This window comes from Thermobia domestica, chromosome 1 (assembly GCF_964235325.1).
Source record: "Thermobia domestica chromosome 1, izTheDome1.hap1.1, whole genome shotgun sequence".
NCBI classification, from domain to species: domain Eukaryota; kingdom Metazoa; phylum Arthropoda; class Insecta; order Zygentoma; family Lepismatidae; genus Thermobia; species Thermobia domestica.
The window spans coordinates 254,385,571-254,397,407 of record NC_137454.1 but is presented as its reverse complement, the minus strand read 5'-3'; positions in this window follow the sequence as shown (position 1 = coordinate 254,397,407).

The window sequence follows — 11,837 nt, the reverse complement described above, 5'->3', positions numbered from 1 at the left end:
TTGGCACAAACATATACGATAAATGTAGTAGTAGTTTAATATATACTCGTAACTTTAGCAAATTAGTAATAAAGCAAAGTAGTGATTCATTTGACCATTTGTTTTTAGCACGAAGACGTATACCTACTGTTTAACGTAAACTCTGAATTACATATACCTCTACCGGGAATCGAACCCTGGTATCCCATGTCGATGAAATGCGTGACGATCATATATTCACATTCATATTTTACACGATCATTCACACGATCATATATTCATATATCATATTTTAATTAGATTCACAATTTTAAGCAGTGATGAGGATTTCAGATGATTTCCATCGGGATACGGAGGCGTTAATATACAGGGATTAATACTGGTAACCATTCTGGAGCACGATCGGTTACCCTGAGTGAGATTTGCCCTGGGCCATTGAGTGAGATTTGCCCTGGGAAAATGTTGCATGTCCAGAGGGAAATTCACCTCTGTGAAATCATCATTGATTTTCGAGTTCATTTTTGTTTGAAGGTAGGACGCTGATGCCTCGCCAATCAAGTATAAATTTGTAGTTTTTTCATTAACTTACAATAATACTTATTAGATTTGGTCTTTCATATTGCTGAGAAAAAGTGCGGTTGAGAATGAGGATCGTGAAGAAAATACGTATCTACATAGAACTCTAAATTTCAACAGTTCCTTCGTTGTCCTTAACAGTGCAAAATAAAATCATTTATCTATCTCTCAAGCACGCGCATATAATATTTAAAAATTCTAGTCTGTAATAAATAAAGCAAAGAGAAAGAAAAAGGGAGAAGAACGCAGTTTTTTTTTTTTTTTTTATTTATTTATTGATCTAGAGCAAAATTCAAGAGGTTGAATTTTTGTTTAGCCCCGTTACATTGTCAAGCGGAGCTCCGCGCGCGGAGTCCTGCGTGGCAAGATTGTTACATTGGTTTTACGGGTGCATACATAGTCACACGGAGGCCTCCACGTGGCCCTATCCGAGCTCCGTGCTACGCGAGGAGGATAGGGCCATTGAGTGTGTTTACATAGACAAGCGGAACTCCGCGCGCGGAGCAGCCACTTTTCTTTAAAATCTAAAAAGAAACGTGCATGGTAGCAAAAGCAAAATGAAAATTCATCCAGATTTCTTTTCTTGTTTTTGATAATGAGTTGCTAAATAATATTTTATGCTGTTCTATAATCCTATTTTCATATTTTTATAGTGTTATTTTTAATTTAGCTATAATGTCTTCGTTTAATTGGAACTTCCAATTAATGCCTTTGCTTAATTGGAATGTACATGTGGTGCCTCTAATGTACCACTGTTAACAGTACGTGACTATTGTAATTTTTCGTCTTTCTTTCAACAAATTTCAAATTTCAGTTTCAGTTTCAATTATCACGGAGGTTAATTAATACCAGGTTAATGGGATTCCTCTTGTGAGTAATACAAAAAGCGTAAGATTCGTGAACAGGCATGGAACGAGATATGTAAAAGATATTTTTTGTAAAAATGAAGGTATGGACAATGAAAAAAAGATAAATTGAGGCAAATAATTTACCTCGATTATTAAATAGTTGATTGGATGAAAAGTGATTGGATGTGAAGTTCTAACCAAATGTTTATACATTCGTTATTTTCATTTGTTAAAAAACAGTATCATGATATTTTTTAAAGGAAAGTGCTGTATTTTAAGAGCGTGCATATAGATCCAGGGGCGTCATTTCAGACTTTGCTTGAGGGGGGCAAGAATACTACCGACATAAGAATTTCACATTTTGTACTAATATATTCGTAAACAATCGACTAAAGTATATGTATTCCTCAAACTCTTTGGGGGGGGGCAATTGCCCCCTCCTGCCTCCCTAAATGACACCCCTGTATGGATCCTATTTAAACTACATTTTTATAATTTCGATGATTTTTTTTCAATTAGGTCATCGAATGACTGAATTGACGTACGGAAATAATTGAAGTACTTCTCTCTTCTCGCAAATCTATATACACAGACACAAAAGCTCCCTTCAGACTTCTTTGAGAAACTAAAGGATGAATCTTAAGACACTTATTTCTCTGTGTTCTTCGTTTTCCATTCTTACAGAGATATTAAGATGCCAGTATTGTCATTTCGGTTTTGTTCATGTTGACTCGCAACACTGACTGAGAAGAATAATGTATATAATCTGTGATGCGTAGGGCGTAGCTACGGATGACAGTGTAAGCACACACGCGTAGCGCGGAGGGGGAACGCCGATGCGCGGTGCTCCGCTTGGCTATGTAACGGACCTTATGTCCCTTTCACATTATCCGGCGATCCGTTTCCGGCGAATTGCCGGACGAGGTAGAATGACATTGCAAGCAATGAAGCTCTTCACATATGTGCGGCGGTTGCCGGACATTTATCCGGCGAGCAAAAACAGCCGGATCTCCCTGCTAGAATCCGGCGCGGCAAATCGCCATGCATAGCCAAGCGGGACATTACAAGCAATGAAGCTCTTCACATATACGCGGCAAACTACCGGATGGGTGTTGGGGGAGGAAACAAGTGTTGCCAGAAAAGAGCAGAAAGTGGCTGCTATAATATGGGAGCGTGTGTTTTGTGTGTGTGTGGAGTGTGCTTGTGTACGTGGTTATGTTCTAGCCCAGTACATCTGGAGTAATTAACAAAACCTGTACATACAATATATGAGGAAAGATGACATGTAAAATTAATTGAAAACGACCAATACTACCGAAGTGTCGAAATCAGTATAAATTATTATTTTTCTATGTAATAGAAGATTGGGAGATGTCCGGGTAGCACTGGACAAATGAACTTCTATAAATTTGTGGTGACCCAAAATTGAAATATACACTATCAAATATTTCAGCAACAGTCTTTTGCTATATATTTATGTACTATTTTGCTACGCAAGCAAGAGAGAATTCATGATGTGATATTTGACAAATATACCGTACTTTATATATTTTATAATTATCTGGCTGTAATTTCTTAAATAGTCCTCTGAATTCAGGGACTAGAGCAGTGCTTTAAAGAGACTTGAGTCAATAGTCGGAACGCTTAAAACAAAAGAATAAACCCGAAATAGTATAATAATAATAATAATAATAATAATAATAATAATAATAATAATAATAATAATAATAATAATCTAATATAAATAAAATAAAGAGTTTATGTGTCCGTCTGTCTGTCTTTGTGCGGCCTGGAGACCATACGAGTGGACCGAAAGTTACCAAAATTTGGTCACGGGTACCTTGGGCCAGGCTCCAGATCAAGCCGATGCGTTTCTTTTTTCAAAATTCGAACCAGGAGGTCTCAGGGGGGCGCTTACCAGGACATGTAAAAGTAGTAGAAAATGACCGATATTAGTGTCAAATCCATAGTTTTCGCGGTCGCTGAGATCAATGGTAACACTACCATTAGCGATGACTTCAGCCACCATTTGTATGCGGGCCGGGGGTCACCAGAGCGGGGATGGGAGGAATTTCGAGACATGTAAAAATAATCGAAAATGACCGATATTAATGTCAAATCCATAGCTTTCGGGGTCACTGAACTCAATGGTGGAACTCAAGATAGCGTTTACTTTCACATTTAGTCCCCATCAGCTAAAGAACTTGGGCCAGAAGATCACCGAGACATGTAGAGGAAGGTTACCAAAGAGCACGCACTTAATATTCATTTTCAAATAGCTCCGAAAGTAATGAAGCAAAAATTATATAATTTGTACAAAATTTTAATTGAAGTTTAGGCTACATTGTAAGAAATAGAAAAGTTTACTACTAGATGTAGAAATGGAATATACGTTAAAAAGTTAAAAAAACTCAAATGCGTACTCTTAAGGACCAGTGTCCCAAAGAGTGCGTTTTGCGGTCCCTAAGAGGGCGTACTCAACACCTATCATACTTGAAACCTAAACCCCTTCGTAAGACGAACACTGCTCATGTCACCATCGTTTACAATTAATGCACTGAATCCAGTCTTCGTCAATTCCCACACAGCAAGGAATATTTTCTCAACCAAAAGAAAATATTTTCCTTGGTTTCCAAAAGGTTTTCCTTCTCTGGAGATTTCCATGCTGGTTTCCCTAATGTATTCCGAATATTTCCGGAAAATATTTTCCCAAAAATGTTTAGAAAACATTTTAGAAATTACCGAAAGTACATTTTGAGAATGTTAGCCGGAAAGTATATCTAGGAAAATATTCACAAAATGTATTAGAAATATTTTATTGGATGTAATCTAATATGTTTTCACTGTTGAGAAGGAAAATATTTTCGAAATGATAATAAAAATGTTTTTAATAAATGATATGGGAAACAATGAAAGGAAATATATTCCATATATTTGAAAAACGTTTTCTAATAGGTTATTTGCAATATTTTCTATTTTTACAAGAAAACATATTAAACATATATTTTTAAAACGTTTAGAATGTTTTAAAAATAAATTCTTTCGTAATATAAGAAATATTTTTCAGAAATGTTTAAAAAGGTTTACTTAATTTTAACAAAAGTATTTTGGTAACCTTCTGTTATAACTTAAACGGAATATTTTCGTACAATATTTTAGTCTTATTTCCAGAATATTTTATCGAATTTTGAATATAAAACTTTAAAACAGGGAAAAGAAAACATATTAAAAATGAATAGAAAATGTTTTCTGTTATGTTTTAGAAAATATTTTGTGTTCTTAGTGAACAACATTTTCTGATATATTATAGAAATATTTTTACATTGTTTTCAGAATATACTCTTCCGTTACTGGAAAAAATATATTCCTTGTTATATCTGAGAAATATCCCAAATATTTACCGGAAATATTTTTTAAAAATGTTTGGAAAACATTTTATGAAGTACAATAAGTATATTTTTAGAACGTTACAAGGAAAATAATCTAACGAAAATTTTCACAAATTCTACTATTGTGTTGAATGTAATGCAATATGTTTTCAATGTTGAGAGAGAAAATGTTTTCAAAGTAATACTGAAAATGTTTTACATACATGATATAAAAAAAAATAGGAAATATATTCCATAGATTTTACAAATGTTGTCCAACGTGTTACTTGCAATCTTTTCTATTGTTACGAGAAAACGTATGAAATATAATTTTAAAAATGTTTCGAATATTTTAAAAATAAATTTGTTCGTAATATGAGAAATATTTTCCAGAAATATTTTTAAAACGCCTATTAATTTTGTATGGAAATGTTTTTGTTACCTTCTCCTGTAACTTAACCCTAGGAAGTCCAAGAATGTTTTTTCTCTCAAGTAGGTCCAAGGGGAGGCTCCTCGAACCCCCAGTATAACATACTATAATTCACATAATGCCATCTAACAACAAATGAATATAGAATATGCATTCAGAACTTACTCGTGGCTGATATGTTGTTTCCCAACAGAAGAACACAATCCTTGTTAAATACAAACGAAAAAATCTAAGTTCAGGAAATATACTTGTAGAAAATATGTCACATGGAAGTCCAAGGAGGGGGTTCGATGAGCCCACTACTTAGAAATAATTTTTAATTTACAAGTTACTAAATAATAACGCACATTAATGATGTGGATTTATCAAAGAAGTAATAATAGACAACAAATAAAATTCTCAATATTTTAATCAAGACTTACGACGGGGTGTTTTCAAGAAATACAAACGAGTGGGCTCGAGAAGCCCCCTCCCTTGGACTTCCTAGGGTTAAATAAAATATTTTCATACAGTATTTTAGAATTATTTTCAGAATGTTTTATCTAATGTTTAATTTAAAAAAGTTAAAACAGATATTAAAAATGAATAGAAACTGTTTACTATCATGTTTATGAAATATAGTTTGTGCTTTTAGCTGATAGTATTTTATTATATATCAAAGAAATACTTTTACATTATTCTCATAATATATGATTCAGTTACAATAAAAGTACATATTCCTTGTTATACCTAAAATGAATTTTACCGGAAATGTTTCTGAAACATTTTTCTAATTTAAATATGTTGGAGATTATACATGCATACGTACATACAGAGAGAGAGAGAGAGAGAGAGAGAGAGAGAGAGAGAGAGAGAGAAAAGTTACCAATATCAGCCCCCTATCCCTAATCCAGCGCCCCAGTCTCTAGCGTCTCTGTGAAGCGTAAACAGCCAAGTGTTGTGCTGGGCACATTACTTACTTCAATTAAGAAAAGGCGCTGATATTAGAAAGTAATTCTACACAGTTTGGGGGCTGAGAATCAGTAGGGATTGTGATTTGAGTGACTTGCAAGTTTTGGTAGTGTCAGAGAAATCTGAAGTTTCACGATAAATGAGTATGAGTAGGCAAAATTTTCATTATAGTAGCTAATTAAGGAACTACAAAGTTAGTAAATACGTGTTTAGTAATGCATTATAAGCTTTAATTGCGAAACTATTACGTTTGTTTCCGCCATGTGCTGAAATCCTAATCCGGCACCCCTTTTGGAGTCCTAAACCGGCACCCTCTTTAATGGCATATATGTCATTAGTAGACCCTATAGCTTCTAATCTTTATAGGCTATAGTCCTATATGAAATGAAATAGAGTTGTTCGAGTTCTGAGGGAGTTTTTCATTGTTGCAGCGCCGAAAAGAAGGCTTAATTAGGGAAACGGAAAGAAAACCACGCACTATAATCACAATTGGCCAAAAGAGAATATGACTGAGGCCATAACTGCTGTGAAATCGAAGGAAATGTGATGAAAGAACGCTCAGTATCTCATAATTCAGCTCTCTTTTCAACACTTGAAATTCTCATTGAATACACTGCTTCATCAGAAAATGATGTTTCATGTATGTTCTGTTCAGACAATGATAAAATGTGAGTTATGCGTCTTATGTGTTCAGACTGGGCACATGTTGAATGTATTGGAACTGACAAAGACTATTACATATGTGACGTTTCCCGATGGTTGTGATTGGTGCTTTTTGTTTGTTTGTTTATTGAACAGTTTTCATAATTATATTGAACGTTTACGCAAGAAGCGCATACATACAATGAAAATAAAAATGTTTATATTTCTTCAACATTTTTATGTGTTTTATCAGTCAAATTATTTATATTTTCTGAAATAAAGTCATGGTACGTCATTATCTGTTCATATTTAATTTTCTTCAGTTTATTTGGTAATTTTTAGGTAACTCACTGCTAGTAATATACGAGGATGCTGATTTAGGCTATCATTTTTCAGACTCATGAATTTGATAGGTTTCAGAAAAACCTTTATAGCTTCAACCACGTTAGGCTTATCAACTTTCTACTGCCAACTGAACATAAGAAACTTGTTTAACTTCTTATATTGAATACTTAAAAATGACAAATTCTAATGCTATCAATTATAGGACTGAAAAACAAACTGGGGTGCCGGATTTGGCTACTTTATTCTATATATATTAGTGCACTGCACGGTTCGGGCTCAGGCGGTCCAGCTCTGCTGTTTCCTTAGCCCAGGCTGGGCTAGGGCGGGCCGGCGCTTCAAGTAGGGCTGGGTTCGGGCGATTATTTGTAGTTCTTTAATAATTATTGACTCTAGTTAAATGATAATTGCAATAAAACTAACGAGGAGTGAAAGGTATTACAAACAATGCAACGTTTACAGTTTGTATTACTTAGCGGCTCAACTTTTTCTATATAGAGAATTAATTGTTCACCCTAGTGACCGGCCGGGCTTGGGCGAGTTGGTTCCACTATTAATTTGGGCCGGGCCGGGCCGGGCTTGGGACAAAAATTTCCAAAATTTTCCGAGCCTGCATGGGGCTGGGGTCGGGCCTAGCTACATTCGAGCCGGATTAGGCTCGGGGCGAAAAATTCGGCTCTTGCAGATCTCTAATGTAGGCCTATATATATATATATATATATATATATATATATATATATATATATATATATATATATATATATATATATATATATATATATATATATATATATCCAGGGTGCACTGTTTACAGCGTTTGGGAGGTGAATCTACTCATCGAAACATGAAAAACTGTTTATGAACATGTGGTCAAAAGCAGGGATGCCACATTTAGTAATTTCGTATTAGATTTAGTGATTTGCTATTGAACTAGTGATCTAGTACCTACTTCGGGTAAATCTGCACATTCTAGTGATTGTTGGCGTTTCCTTTCTGATGCAGACAAATGGCAAGGAAATGGTTCTTAAAATAATAGGAAGAAGTATATCACAGTTCGAACGAATATAGAAACTTCCAATTATTCTTTTTTTTTTTTCCTCTGACTGAATGAAACCCCTGCTGTTAACGACCTTTAATAAACAGTATCTATTTTTGGTCCGCTACTTCCTTAGCAGATATGAGATGGGCTAAAATTGTAGTTTTTATTTTAAGAAAGTAAAAAAAATCCCTTAATTATACGGTACATTTACGTTTTATCACGCACACAGGCACAGTCTTTACTTGCTTCCCAATGAATTTGAGGAACATAAATAAATAAAACGTAAGTACCAGAAAATAGAGTCAATACAGACATTTTCATCTGTAACACATTTGTTGAGAACTATAGTTGGATGTCACGTGCAAGTCCTCTAAACATGTTCCATCCTTTAATTTTATCCGTATAACAATTCCTGATTTCAGGAAAAATTCCGTTAACGATGTCATATGAAGTTCTACACTCTTGTACTTTATGTATGTGAGGCCACATGAGAAACCAAGAGACAGTACTAACAGGTTTTCTTCCAGGATCAAAGTCTAAGTAAGTGTGAATGTGCTGGACTGGGACTTTAATTGCGTCCCTTGTACAAAAATAACAAGTAATCCCAATGTTTATTTATTTTAGTCCTTGGGGGGAGGGGGAGATGAAATCTAACCCTCGGAAGGATTTCTAAAAAAAAAAAAAAGAAAAACACTGGATTCTAACTGCCACTGTTTGTTATATTACACAAAATATGGTTGTGGTGATACGTAAATGATATTGCGTTTTCGTCAGGGCTTTCATTCTGCAGGAGAGGAGGATAATAATACCTGGAGAATATTTTCTATTATCAGAGAGTATTGAAGGTGATTGCATTTCCTCCATTCTAACTTGGCCAAGCTAGGTACATTATATATAAGGATTAACATAGCCTAAAAAGCTTTATCCATGGCAGTTTTATACTGTACCCATGCTTCTTACTTTTCGGTCTACGGGACTCTGTATTCCGAAATTTTCGACGGCTCCCAAGTAAGAACATAAGTGTACCAAAGGCATAGCCTGAAAAACCTTTATATGTGTGCGCATTTGAGACATGGGTCTACAGTTTAAAGTGGTATAACAACTACATGAGCTCCCAGCGGAAATCAAACCATGGTCTCCCGTGCTCAAGGCGTATATGCTAACCATACAAACGCGAACAAATTCACAAACACTCACACACACACACACACACACACACACACACACACATATATATATATATATATATATATATATATATATATATATATATATATATATATATATATATATATATATATATATATATATATTGTTGAGTTGATATTGAGTTTATCGTCCCTTTTAGCAGCGAGGCGTGGACCTACTGATTAACGTGGAATCCGAACTAAATGAGCTCCCGCTGGGAATAGAACCCGGCCCAAGTAGCACACTTATGTCATAACAACGTGAAATGTTGGTCCTTAAATTCCAAAAGACGTCAAGCGAAGAAATATGGCGTCATTTGTTACGTTAAATAATGGTAACAAATATAACGGAGATACGACGTGTGGACGTCTTTTAAGCCGTGCCTCTATTACTTCCGAATGCGATTGCGAATGCGAATTTCCCAGCACGTGTAAATAAATTAGAGAGGCCTCGAATAGTTCCGACCAGCAAATTGCGAAAACCGATGAAAAGATGCGAATGATCCCAACCTTGGGATTGTTCGTCCGAATACGTGCGAAGGAGAGTTGTCTGTAGAGGTAGCGTTGCCAGATCTAGCATAATGATGCTAGATCTAGCATAATTTGTATGTCTTTAGCATCTAGCATCTTGCTTTTAGGATCCTGCCCAAATCTAGCATAATTTCAGCAAGTTTATCAAAAAGCCGTAAAACCTGGAGATGAGAAAGAAGTTGGTCATGGGAAGAAAAAGAACGGTAGAAATGCATCCTCTTCCATTGATTCATATAGTCGGTAAACCATACAGGCAGTCTTATTTTCCGAAGTAAGTTAGAAACTGCTTTTTTTTTTTTTTTTGTGGCTCCCCCCAGGGTTTTCTAATCCTTTAACTGCGAGGCATGGGCGGAGCTATGGGGGCCATTCTCCCCTCAATTTTTTGACAAATTCACCATATTTATTTCTGACTTCATTACCATCTTTATTCCTGAAATTAAAGGTCCGAGACCGACCAAAAATCTGCGTCCCCCGGGCAGACAATTTCCAACTCCGCTTATGCTGCGAGGTAATTTTCTTTCAATATATGTAAACAAACACTTTGCATTCATTTATACGATATATACGCCATTGAGTCTGGCAACGACTGCACTAGTTTAGTTGAGTTAAAGCTTTGGTGCGTAAAGTATTGAGTTCTATCCATGCATTCTTGCGCTCTGCATATTTTAAGTTACGTTATCGTATCTCAGCTTCGTTTTTTTTTAAACTCCTGAATTAGTAATTATGAGGATCTAGCATAATTTGACCGAATCTAGCATAATTTCGATCAGGTTTTGGAATAATTCCGAGCTGTGAGTCTGGCAACGCTGGTAGAGGAATCGAGCGCTACGAGAGAAATAAATTTTGTTTTGCGTGAAAGCAGACGACGCAAGGAACTTGGCGTGGAAGGTATGTATACTTTTCTTTGTTTTGTGTTTAAAATATGAAGATTTAATTAATACATGAACCCCAACTTTTTATTCAATTTATATTTCCTTTTTTTTCCTCAAGTGATGATTTTAGGAATATACGTAATTATTGACAAATATGTTTGAAATAGCAATAACGGTTTCTTTTACTCATGGAGAAAAGTTTCTTAGAAAGTAGATTGATTCTGTAATCTCTATTTTTATTTAGTTAATTTATTTTAAAGTGAAAATAGTAGCGGTTACCACGAAAGCACTACAAGACACGCTCCAACTGCGCATCGATAAGTAGGGCCCTTTGAAAAAAATATAGTAGAGTAGGGTAAGGTAAAGTAGAGTAAGATATAAATAAGTAGGGTAGGGTAGGGGTTAGCTTAAGGTTAGGTAAGTTTTGATCCATTTTCATAAAATTATTAATGTGTAATTTCTCCTTTCTGAGTGAGTATACCTGCTGGAGCAAGCGTTGTAAATTATCTCGTGCATAAAACACAAACTAGTTTGTGCTAGGTGGCCACTAAAAAGCACAAGTGCTATCTAACTGAGACAGGGCAGGAGTGCAGCACGAAAACCCGAGTGACAAGGGTGCGTCCGTTGGGAGCAGGCGCGTCAGCGACAGGGGTTATGCGCATAAACGATGATAGTGGAATAGCACACTAACAGGCAGTTATTCCGAAGTTGGTCGTCCACCTAGGTTTTGGCTAAAAGTGTAATAATTGGTTCCTTTCTTTACCAAAGTTTTACATTTAATTCACCTAATAATGCCGAGTGACCGTTAGCGAGTGGAGACGGGTTAGTGCCCCGCAGGGCACGTTGTTTTCTGTTTTTATTACAGCTAAATGGGAAGAGGGGCCTGTGTTCTAGAAAATTGCTGCCTTGTTCGTTATGTCACTTACCGTTACAGTAAACAATATAACTTTCTCCACGTTTCTTTATAGTTATTTGCTTACCACATTCTCTACAATTTATTTTTAGGTTTATTAAGCCATGACTTTTACTTACTTTTAATGGCTTTTCCTGATTAGCACCAGCAATGTTTTCA